This window comes from Hyperolius riggenbachi, chromosome 3 (assembly GCF_040937935.1).
Source record: "Hyperolius riggenbachi isolate aHypRig1 chromosome 3, aHypRig1.pri, whole genome shotgun sequence".
NCBI lineage: Eukaryota > Metazoa > Chordata > Amphibia > Anura > Hyperoliidae > Hyperolius > Hyperolius riggenbachi.
In genome coordinates this window covers 509621892-509633109 of record NC_090648.1, presented here as the reverse complement: position 1 = coordinate 509633109, position 11218 = coordinate 509621892, and positions in this window count along the sequence as shown.

Genomic DNA, 11218 nt, shown 5'->3' with positions numbered 1-11218 from the left:
TAAAGGGAACTGAGCGTCCGAGCCAGAAGAGCCGATGCTTAAAGGGCCGGAATTCTCATCACCAGACTGAGTCTCAGTCTAACTCTAGTGATGGGAATTCTGGCTCTTTGGAAAGCATCGGCTCTTCTGGCTTGGCCGCTCAGCTCCCTTTAAAGAGCCGGCTCGTTCGGCTCCCAAATGACTCTTCACTACCTGAAGAGTCATGCGCAGTAGAGCCCGGAGGACGTCCGATGACGTCAGCGCGCCGGCGTGGGACGCAGAAGTTCCGGGCCTTGGAGCGCAGAGGAGCCCGACCTGGCAGCCGGCCTGGCCAGGTCGGGTCGGTCACCGGAGACCACCGGGAGCCTGCGGAGCGGCAGCGAGGGCACCTCCTGCCTGCCACGGGCTGGAGGAAGCCCCAGGTAAGTGGAAATTGATTTTTATTTTTTACCCACCCTCCCTGAACCTTTCCTTTAAGCCTGGTATACACCATGCAATTTCCTGTCAGATAGATGGGTCGATTAGATAATTTCCGACAGCTCCAATCTGATTTCTGATTGTTTTTCTGATCTAGTTGTATAGAAGCGATCAGAAAATCGATCAGAAAACCAATCCGAAATTCGATCGGATCTGTCAGAAATTATCAATCCATCTGTCTGATGGGAAGTTGCATGGTGTGTACCAGGCAATGGTTTGAACCCACATTTACAGGTGAAACTTGAAAAATAAGAATATCGTGCAAAAGGCCGATTTATTTCAGTCATTCAACTTAAAAAGGGAAACTAATATATGAAATAGACTCATTACAGGCAAGATATTTCAAACCTTTACTTGTTATAACTTTAAGGATAGGGCAGCACGTTGGCGTAGTGGCTAGTGCTCTCGCCTTGCAGCGCTGGGTCCCCGGTTCAGATCCCAGCCAGGTCAACATCTGCAAGGAGTTTGCATGTTCTCCGCATGTCTGTGTGGGTTTACTCTGGGCACTCTGGTTTCCTCCCACATCCCAAAAACATACAGATATGTTAGTTGGCTTCCCCTCAATTGGCCCTAGACCAGGCATGGGCAAACTTGGCCCTCCAGCTGTTAAGGAACTACAAGTCCCACAATGCATTTGCCTTTATGAGTCATGACTGTGGCTGTCAGACTCCTGCAATGCATTGTGGGACTTGTAGTTCCTTAACAGCTGGAGGGCCAAGTTTGCAGATCACTGCCCTAGACTATGATACACTACATGATATGTACATGGACATATGACTATGGTAGGGATTACATTGTGAGCTCCTCTGAGGGACAGTTAGTGACAATACAATATATTCTGTACAGCGCCGCTGTGTAATATGTCAGTGCTATATAAATACTTAAATAAATAAAGAAAGAAATGATGATGGCTTATAAGAACCCTAAAATCAAAATCTCAAACCATTCCCTATTGTGAAAATGTTCAATATTCCCAGCTCAGCGTCTGCCTCTAATCAGCTAATTACTCCAAAACACCTGTTAGTGTTCCTATTTCATATATTAGTTTCACCTTTTAAGTTGAATTACTGAAATAAAATAAATTGACTTTTTGCACAATATTCTAGTTTTTTGGGTTTCACCTGTACTTAACTGTTCACAGTTTGTATATTTTCCTCATGTTGGGTCTGTAGTCACTGTGACAGTATGAAATACATTGGCTGCCGAGGAAAGGGGGAGGGGCCAAAGCTATTAATTTTTATTTTTTTAAGGTAAAATTGCATGTAGTATAGATAATGTGGTTATAGGCGCTCCTCCAATTAACTAGATGGTTTCACAAACAATGGAGCCTGGCCTCTGGCGGAAGTCGCACTGGGAGACGCGATTCAGGATACAGAGGAACTTATCACAGATTGCCGAGGATTGTACTTTACGTACTTTATGCGCTGATTGATGTCTACGTTTGTAAGTGCAATACTATTTTTTAACTTTTTAATAAATACAGTATCACGCTATGGTAGCATTTGTTTCAGTCCTTAAAGGGATACTGTAGGGGGTCGGGGGGAAAATGAGCTGAACTTACCCGGGGCTTCTAATGGTCCTCCGCAGACATCCTGTGTTGGCGCAGCCACTCCCCGATGCTCCGGCCCCGCCTCCAGTTCACTTCTGGAATTTCTGACTTTAAAGTCAGAAAACCACTGCGCCTGCACGCCCGTGTCCTCGCTCCCGCTGATGTCACCTGGAGCTTACAGCATGGGATGGGTACAGACAATACTGGGCCTGCGCTGTGCGCTCTTGATGACATCAGCGGGATCGAGGACATGGCAACGCAGGCACAGTGGTTTTCTGACTTTAAAGTCAGAAATTCCAGAAGTGAACTGGAGGCGGGGCCGGAGCATCGGTGACTGGCTGCGCGGGCACAGGATGTCTGCGGGTGACCGTTAGAAGCTCTGGGTAAGTTCAACTCATTTTCCCCCGACCCCCCTACAGTATCCCTTTAAGGAATGTGCATCCCATCTGAATAGAAAAGATCCAAACATAAGCGCACATTGCTGATCGAATCTGAGGGTCAGCATTGGAATCTGGTGAGCAGTTAACTATTGCATTGCCGGTGGTGGGAACACAAATTTGATCACCTGACACAGGGTGAATTTTACAGTCACTTTTAATCCTGTGATCTACGGCAGTATTACGCTATGTCCGCATATTGTGTTTGAATCTACAGATGCCAATAGCAGTGGGAGATCGTTGGAGTATAAGTACATGCTGTGTCTGCTGATTTGTCATTGAGTCAGCCAACTGATCTGGTGAGAGTACTTGGTGGATACATTTCTGTGAACTTGTGATACCGTTTGGGTCCGCTTGAACACAGACCGGTCTGGGACTGTGGACTTTTATCATTTATGTTGAGCGCCTGCACAGACTTCATATCGTAAAATTACATGTAAACATTACTTTTTGTGCAAGCCATTAACTGTGCCCTTGTAGAAAATAAAACGAATAAGTTATCTTCCGTTCCACTTCAGGGCTCTTTCATGTGTTGCTCCTAAATTGCAGCCTCCTATTCCATATGTACCAACTTGAGCTGACCCCTTGAGCTGCTGCTGCCCTAGGCCTCAGCCTATGTGGCCTCTGCAGAAATCCACCACTGGTTCTCTTTAGGGTGGGAACACACTAGGCAGAATCGCATATGCCTTTTTCCATAGCATAAGGTGAAAAACGCGCATGCGATTCTGCCTAGTGTGTTCCTACCCTCTACAGGATCCTTCTTCTTACGTAAGTATCCATTTTTTGACCCAAGGTGTACCTCAGGTACACTTAAAACAGAACCTGAAGTGAGAGGGATATGGACGCTGCCATATTTATATCCTTATTGTGGCTGGATGGTGTAATGCTGGAAGGTGTAATGGTTAAGGGCTCTGCCTCTGGGTTTGAATTTCGTCTCTGCCTGTTCAGTAAGCCAGCACCTATTCAGTAGGAGACCTTAGGCAAGTCTCACTAATGCTGCTACTGCCTATAGAGCGCCCCCTAGTGGCTGCAGCTCTGGCCTAACACTGCTACTGCCTATAGAGTGCCCTCTAGTGGCTGCAGCTCTGGGCTAACACCTTACTGGCTATAGAGCACCCCCTAGTGGCTGCAGCTCTGGCCTAACACTGCTACTGCTTATAGAGCACCCCCAGTGGCTGCAGCTCTGGCCTAACACTGCTACTGCCTATAGAGCACCCCCTAGTGGCTGCAGCTCTGGTCTAACACTGCTGCTGCCTATAGAGCGCCCCTAGTGACTGCAGCTCTGGCCTAACACTGCTACTGCCTATAGAGCACCCCTAGTGGCTGCAGCTCTGACCTAACACTGCTACTGCCTATAGAGTGCCCCCTAGTGGCTGCAGCTCTGGCCTAACACTGCTACTGCCTATAGAGCGCCCCCTAGTGGCTGCAGCTCTGGCCTAACACTGCTACTGCCTATAGGGCGCCCCCTAGTGGCTGCAGCTCTGGCCTAACACTGCTGCTGCCTATAGAGCGCCCCTAGTGACTGCAGCTCTGGCCTAACACTGCTACTGCCTATAGAGCACCCCTAGTGGCTGCAGCTCTGACCTAACACTGCTACTGCCTATAGAGTGCCCCCTAGTGGCTGCAGCTCTGGCCTAACACTGCTACTGCCTATAGAGCGCCCCTAGTGACTGCAGCTCTGGCCTAACACTGCTACTGCCTTTAGAGCACCCCTAGTGGCTGCAGCTCTGACCTAACACTGCTACTGCCTATAGAGTGCCCCCTAGTGGCTGCAGCTCTGGCCTAACACTGCTACTGCCTATAGAGCGCCCCCTAGTGGCTGCAGCTCTGGCCTAACACTGCTACTGCCTATAGGGCGCCCCCTAGTGGCTGCAGCTCTGGCCTAACACTGCTACTGCCTATAGAGCACCCCCTAGTGGCTGTAGCTCTGGCCTAACACTGCTACTGCCTATAGAACACCCCCAGTGGCTGCAGCTCTGGCCTAACACTGCTACTGCCTATAGAGCGCCCCCTAGTGGCTGCAGCTCTGGGCTAACACTGCTACTGCCTATAGAGCGTGCCCTAGTGGCTGCAGCTCTGGGCTAACACTGCTACTGCCTATAGAGCACCCCCTAGTGGCTGTAGCTCTGGCCTAACACTGCTACTGCCTATAGAGCACCCCCTAGTGGCTGCAGCTCTGGGCTAACACTGCTACTGCCTATAGAGCGTGCCCTAGTGGCTGCAGCTCTGGCGCTTTGAGTCCTCCAGGAGAAAAGCGCAATATGAATGTTATTTGTTTTGTCTTATAAGCAATACCAGTTGCCTGGCTGTCCTGCCAATCCTCTGCCTCTAATACTTTCAGCCATAGCCCCTGAACAAGCATGCAGCAGATCAGGTGTTTCTGACATAATTGTCAGATCTGACAAGATTAGCTGCATGCTTGTTTCTGGTGTTTTTCAGACACTACTGCAGCCAAACAGACCAGCAGGGCTGCCAGGCAACTGGTATTGTTTTAAAAGGAAATAAATATGGCAGCCTCCATATTCCTCTCACTCCAGGTTCCCTTTAAGATCAGATTGTGCAGCAGTCATACAGACAGATATCTCCTTATCCCCTGAAATGAGATCTGTATGTCTGTGTGGCTGTCCCTGCAATCTGGGAGAGGGAAAACAGTGGGACAATACAATACATAAATATGGAATATAAGGAACCATCAGTAACAGTTTGTAAGCGAAGGAGAGAAATATGTCAGTAAGTTGCCAGAATGGGCCTTTTCCAAATGTTAATTGTGACCCCGGTCCCTGGCTGCAGTGAATTCCCTCTCTCTGTTCCTTGTGCAGAAGTTGGAAGGCGGTGTGGGAACAGGCGTTCCAGCGCGGAGAGCAAACATAGGGGGCCGATGGTGGGAGAGGCAGAGATGTGAAAGACGACATGTGCCTGGGGGGTCTCCGCTTTGTCCCATCTCTCCGCCCCTCTGAAGACCATGCACCATCCATCCATGATGTGCCCGGCTGCAGAGTGCTGATACTCATTTCATCAAGACTTCACAACTACAGTGAGTACTTTCTCTATCTCTTCTCTCTAATGTTCTGCTGGTGTCATAACTGGTCAGGATTTATACTCACCTGGGCTTGCCTTCCTCCAGCCCCCTGTGGTCTGTCTGGTCCCTTGCACTGTGTCCGGTCCCCTCCTTTCTTCCACAGTCTGGCACAATAATCTCCCCGACTGGCAACGTTGTGGGCCATTGTGCATGTGCGCACCCCACGATTGTGTTCCCATAGCTGGGAGCATTCTGCACCTGTTGCCCTTGAGAGCTTCAAATGCCCATCATTGTAAGCAGTAAGAGAATTCTAGCATTCAGCCTTCCTGTCTAGAGGAGCACACTCATGCAGGCGCAGGGGGCCCGTGGGGGATAAAGCCTGGTTGGGGGCCCACTCAGGGCCGTTTTTAGCAGCAGGAGGTGGGCGAAGCACATAAAGGGGGGCAGTGGACACACAGCGACGGGGAGGCGGCTCTACTCCCCCCTCCCCTCGGGCCCCCCTTTCAGAATTCCCTATGCTGGGGGCACCTATACCTGGCTAGCTATACTGGGGACACCTATGCCTGGCTACTTATGCTGGTCGCACCTATGCCTGGCTACCTATATTGAGGTCACCTATGCATGGATAAACAATACTGGGGAACCTACTGTATAGCTGACAAACCTATACTGGGGGCACCTATGACCGGCTACCCATACTGGGGGCACATGTAGCCCTGGCTATCCTATACTGGGGACACCTATGACCGGCTACCTATACTGGGGGCACATGTAGCCCTGGCTATCCTATACTGGGGACACCTATGCCTGGCTACCTATATTGAGGGCACCTATGCATGGATAAACTATACTGGGGCACCTACTGTATAGCTGCCTAACCTATACTGGGGGAACCTATGACTGGCTACCTATACTGGGGGCACATGTAGCCCTGGCTATCCTATACTGGGGATACCTATGCCTGGCTACCTATATTGAAGGCACCTATGCATGGATAAACTATACTGGGGGCACCTACTGTATAGCTGGCTAACCTATATTGTGGGCACCTATGACTGGCTACCTATACCGGGGGCACCTATGACTGGCTACCTATACTGGGGGCACCTATGCCTGGCTACCTATACTAGGTGCACCTATGACTGGCTACCTATACTGGGGGCACCTATGCCTGGCTACCTATACTTTTATTTTTTATCTTTAATATCCCACCTGGCCTGCCTTTCCAATTTCTGTTGGGGAGGAAGGGGGGGGGGGGGGGTTGGCGGAGGCCCATTCAAAGTTTTGCAGAGGGCCCTGTGATTTCTAGCTACACCCCTGCACTCATGACAAGATTTCTGATTGAAAGATGTCAGTTTAGAGTACAAAAATTGCGCAGAAAAAGTGGGATCAGCGCATCACCAGGCCGCCTCTGAATGGCCTCAGCTCAGAGATGCGCTGAGCCCCCCCAGGAACTGCAAACGCACCTTGAACCCAAACAGAGGCTCTGCATATACACCAAAGAAAAACTAACAAGTGGGAGCAGCTGACCAGAATTAAATCAAACATAGCAAAGAAATGAACAGTGCTACTTAAAAACAGATGAATGCTTACCTGCAAAAAAGTGCAGACCCCACTCATGGAACACAAATACACAATGAGCACACATACAACCTGTCTACCACTTGGAGGATGTTAGTTTCCACTAACAGCTTGTAATGCAATTTGTTAGGTACTCGTCCCTCCCACTGTCGAAGAAGTCTTTCCTCCATGGGAGGGGACCTAACACTAACTAAAACCTACCTATGCATATGCATAGCCTGGGCGCGCTACCAGTAAAATTAAGAATTGCGCAGAAAAAGTGGGATCAGCGCATCACCAGGTCGCCTCTGAATGGCCTCAGCTCAGAGATGCGCTGAGCCCCCCCAGAAACTGCAAACGCACCTTGAACCCAAACAGAGGCTCTGCATATACACCAAAGAAAAAAATTCTTAATTTTTTGCGCAATTCTTAATTTTACTGGTAGCGCGCCCAGGCTATGCATATGCATAGGTAGGTTTTAGTTAGTGTTAGGTCCCCTCCCATGGAGGAAAGACTTCTTCGACAGTGGGAGGGACGAGTACCTAACAAATTGCATGCAAGCTGTTAGTGGAAACTAACATCCTCCAAGTGGTAGACAGGTTGTATGTGTGCTCATTGTGTATTTGTGTTCCATGAGTGGGGTGTGCACTTTTTTGCAGGTAAGCATTCATCTGTTTTTAAGTAGCGCTGTTCATTTCTTTGCTAAGTTTAGGGTACAAGTTGTCGGGGTGCAAGTTGGGGAACAATATCAGTGTGGGCCCCCCTCCTGTTATCTAAATCCCCCTGGTGTCTGGAAACACCCCTCCTGGCAGTCTTTCTCCACATTGCAGAGTAGCAGTGTAATATATATATGTTAAATTGATGTGTTGTTTCTTCTGCTCTTCGTGGAAGTCACATGCTTTGTGCTTCCACACTTCCTTCTCCCAATCACGTGACATACCTCAGGAGCCAGAAGTATGCAGCATAGAGTTAGAGATGGCCCAAACTGTTCGCCCGGCGGGTAGTTCCCGCGGATATCAGCTATCCCGCGCCCGAGGCAGGTAGCGAATACATGGCGCGTTTGACCCACCTCCTATGCTCGTCATTGGGCTAAACTTTGACCTTCTACATCACAGCAGACACAGCAGAGGCTGCACTCACCCACGGACCCCCCCCCTATAAAAATGCTGCAGCATCGGCCATGTTCTCAGTATGCTGATCTTGCTATAGTGAGAGGAAGGGAGCGACATTTGGAGATAGGGAAAGCATTAGTTAGGCTATTGTTAGCTTGCTCCTCGCTCAATGTTGTTGCTGAAAGCACCCCACAAAAGCTCTGTTGAGAGCTAATATTCTTCTGATCTGTTTTATTTCTTCTTTTTTTGTGTGTGTGACCACCACAGACAGGCATAGATACAGCCCTGTCACAGCTAGGCCTAGTTGCTGTACTGTGCCAGGCCCAGCACACTCTGTATTACCATTGCATATCTTTCCACTGTATTTGTGATTTAACTTACTAAAGCATAGCTGTCTTTGTGGGTGAAAAAGCATACATAGAGCCCACAGACAATTGTCAGCCAGGCCAGCTGGGATTTGTAGTCCCACCGCTGGCAGAACACTGTATTACCATACAATTGCATATCTTTTCACTGTATTTGTGATTTCACTTACTAAAGTATAGCTGTCTTTGTGGGTAGCACTGCATACATAGAGCCTACTGACGCGTACATCAAAAAAGGGCGTTGGGAAAAAAGGGTGAGGGGGGTGTAAACGATAAGCAGTACTACCGTTTATAAAAATATTGTGTTGTATTTCGTTTACAAATAATGTTTTACAAATTTATAAATCATTAAATAATGTATATAAAATCGGCAATTGTGAAAACGTTAATCTTCCCTGTTTCAAAGGTGAAACTTATAATTACGTTTGTTAAAAAAAGATAATATATGTTTAATCGTTATAATTGTTTTTATAACGTTTATCTTTTCTTCTTATAATAAAATCTGAAAATATTGTTTATAACGATGATATAAATATAACTACGTTCGTAATAAGTGTTGTAAAACATTAGTAAGTATTAACATTTTTTTACTAAAACTATACCTAACCCTACTCTCACACAGAACCGTCCCTGTACCTATCCCTAACCCCTAGACTCCCCTGGTGGTGCCTAACCCTAAGACCCCCTGGTGGTGCCTAACCCTAAGATCCCCCTGGTGGTGCCTAACCCTAACCACCCCCCTGGTGGTGCCTAACCCTAACCACCCCCCTGGTGGTGTATATTGTATTGTAACTATACCTAACCCTACTCTCACACAGAACCCTCCCTGTACCTATCCCTAACCCCTAGACCCCCCTGGTGGTGCCTAACCCTAAGACCACCCTGTTGGTGCCTAACTCTAAGACCTCCCTGGTGGTGCCTAAACCTAACCACCCCCATGGTGGTGCCTAACCCTAACCACCCCCCTGGTGGTGCCTAACCCTAAGACCCCCCTGGTGGTGCCTAACCCTAACTACCCCCCTGGTGGTGCCTAACCCTAACCACCCCTATGGTGGTGCCTAACCCTAACCACCCCCCTGGTGGTACCTAACCCTAAGACCCCCTGATGGTGCCTAATCCTAACCACCCTCCTGGTGGTGCCTAACCCTAACCACCCCCATGGTGGTGCCTAACCCTAACCACCCCCCCTTACTGATCGCTTTATTATGTGGATAATAATGTTTTACAAATAGTGACTGTAAAATATATATTGCAATTTACGTTACGTACTAATCACTTTATTTTGTGAATAATAATGTTTTACAAACATTAAGGAATAAACATTTTAAATTATTTTATTGTGTGGATAATAATGTTTTACAAATAGTGACTGTAAAAAATATATTGCAATTTACGTTATGTACTGATCGCTTTATTTTGTAAATAATAAAGTTTTACAAACAGTAAGGGATAAAATTTTAAATAATGTTTTAGTTAAATACGATAAATATGTTTAGTATTTTTATAAACGTTATTCGTCACGGGCGCATTTTCTAAACTTAAATCATCACAAGCACAGTTATAAAACATTAAAAATCTCCGGGCGCCGTTTGTAAAACGCTAATAATCTACAGCGCCCTTTTTTCCTGTTCGGCGCCGATTAAACAATATTTATTGTGAACGATATTTATAGTGAATGGCGGCGCCCTTTTTGTCCACTAGCTGCCGGCGCCCTTTTTTCCTGTTACCCCTACAGACTGTTGCCAGCCAGGCCAGCTGGGATTTGTAGTCCCACCACTGGCAGCACACTCTATTACCATACCATTGCATATATTTTCACTGTATTTGTGATTTAATTTACTAAAGCATAGCTGACTTAGTGGGTGACACTGCATACATAGAGCCCACAGACAGTTGCCAGCCAGGCCAGCTGGCATTTGTAGTCCAACTACTAGAAACTACAATTATTCTTTAACTTTTATTTATTTTTTTATATAAATAAATTTGTATGTTTTACTTTGTTATAAATAACACATCTATCCATAACCATAAATAACTTTCAAAATATTTTTTTTTCAATAACCTACCTTTCCCTGAAACTTATCAAAACTGATACTACACTTGGTCTCAGCCCAAAAAGCCGAGAAGCGTTCCATTGCTTGCAAGTCTCCACGACGTGGCTCTGCATTGGAGTTCGGTGACACCACCCCCACCATGAATGGCAGGCAGGCCTGCTGCTGCCAGCCTGACACCTGCTGACTTTGTTTACTTTTTTTTTTTTTAAATTATCAATTAGAATTATTTTATTATCTTGAAATGTTTTTATTTTTTATAAATAAATTTGTGTTTCTTACTTCGTTATAAATAATAAATCTATCCATAAATAACTTTCAAAATATTTTTTTTTCAACAATAACCTACCTTTCCCTGAAACTGATCAAAACAGATACTACAAATTGAGAAGGCATAGGTGTTTGTACACAGCACAAGTTCTTTACAGGTCAGCTCTCATCGGCAGGTATTAGCTCTGGAATTATCACAGTTATCAAAGTAACATATCAGGAAAAAAACAGTGTAGAATTCGATAAATAACTCTTCAATTTTCAATCAATCAAAAAAGAAACGTATTTTGCGGTGCATTACACAGTAAGTTTGGTCTGTCAGTGTGGAGCAGTACACTACTTACGCTACCTGATCCATGTATACACACGCAAGATGTTTTCAAGCACTTTATGCCTCCA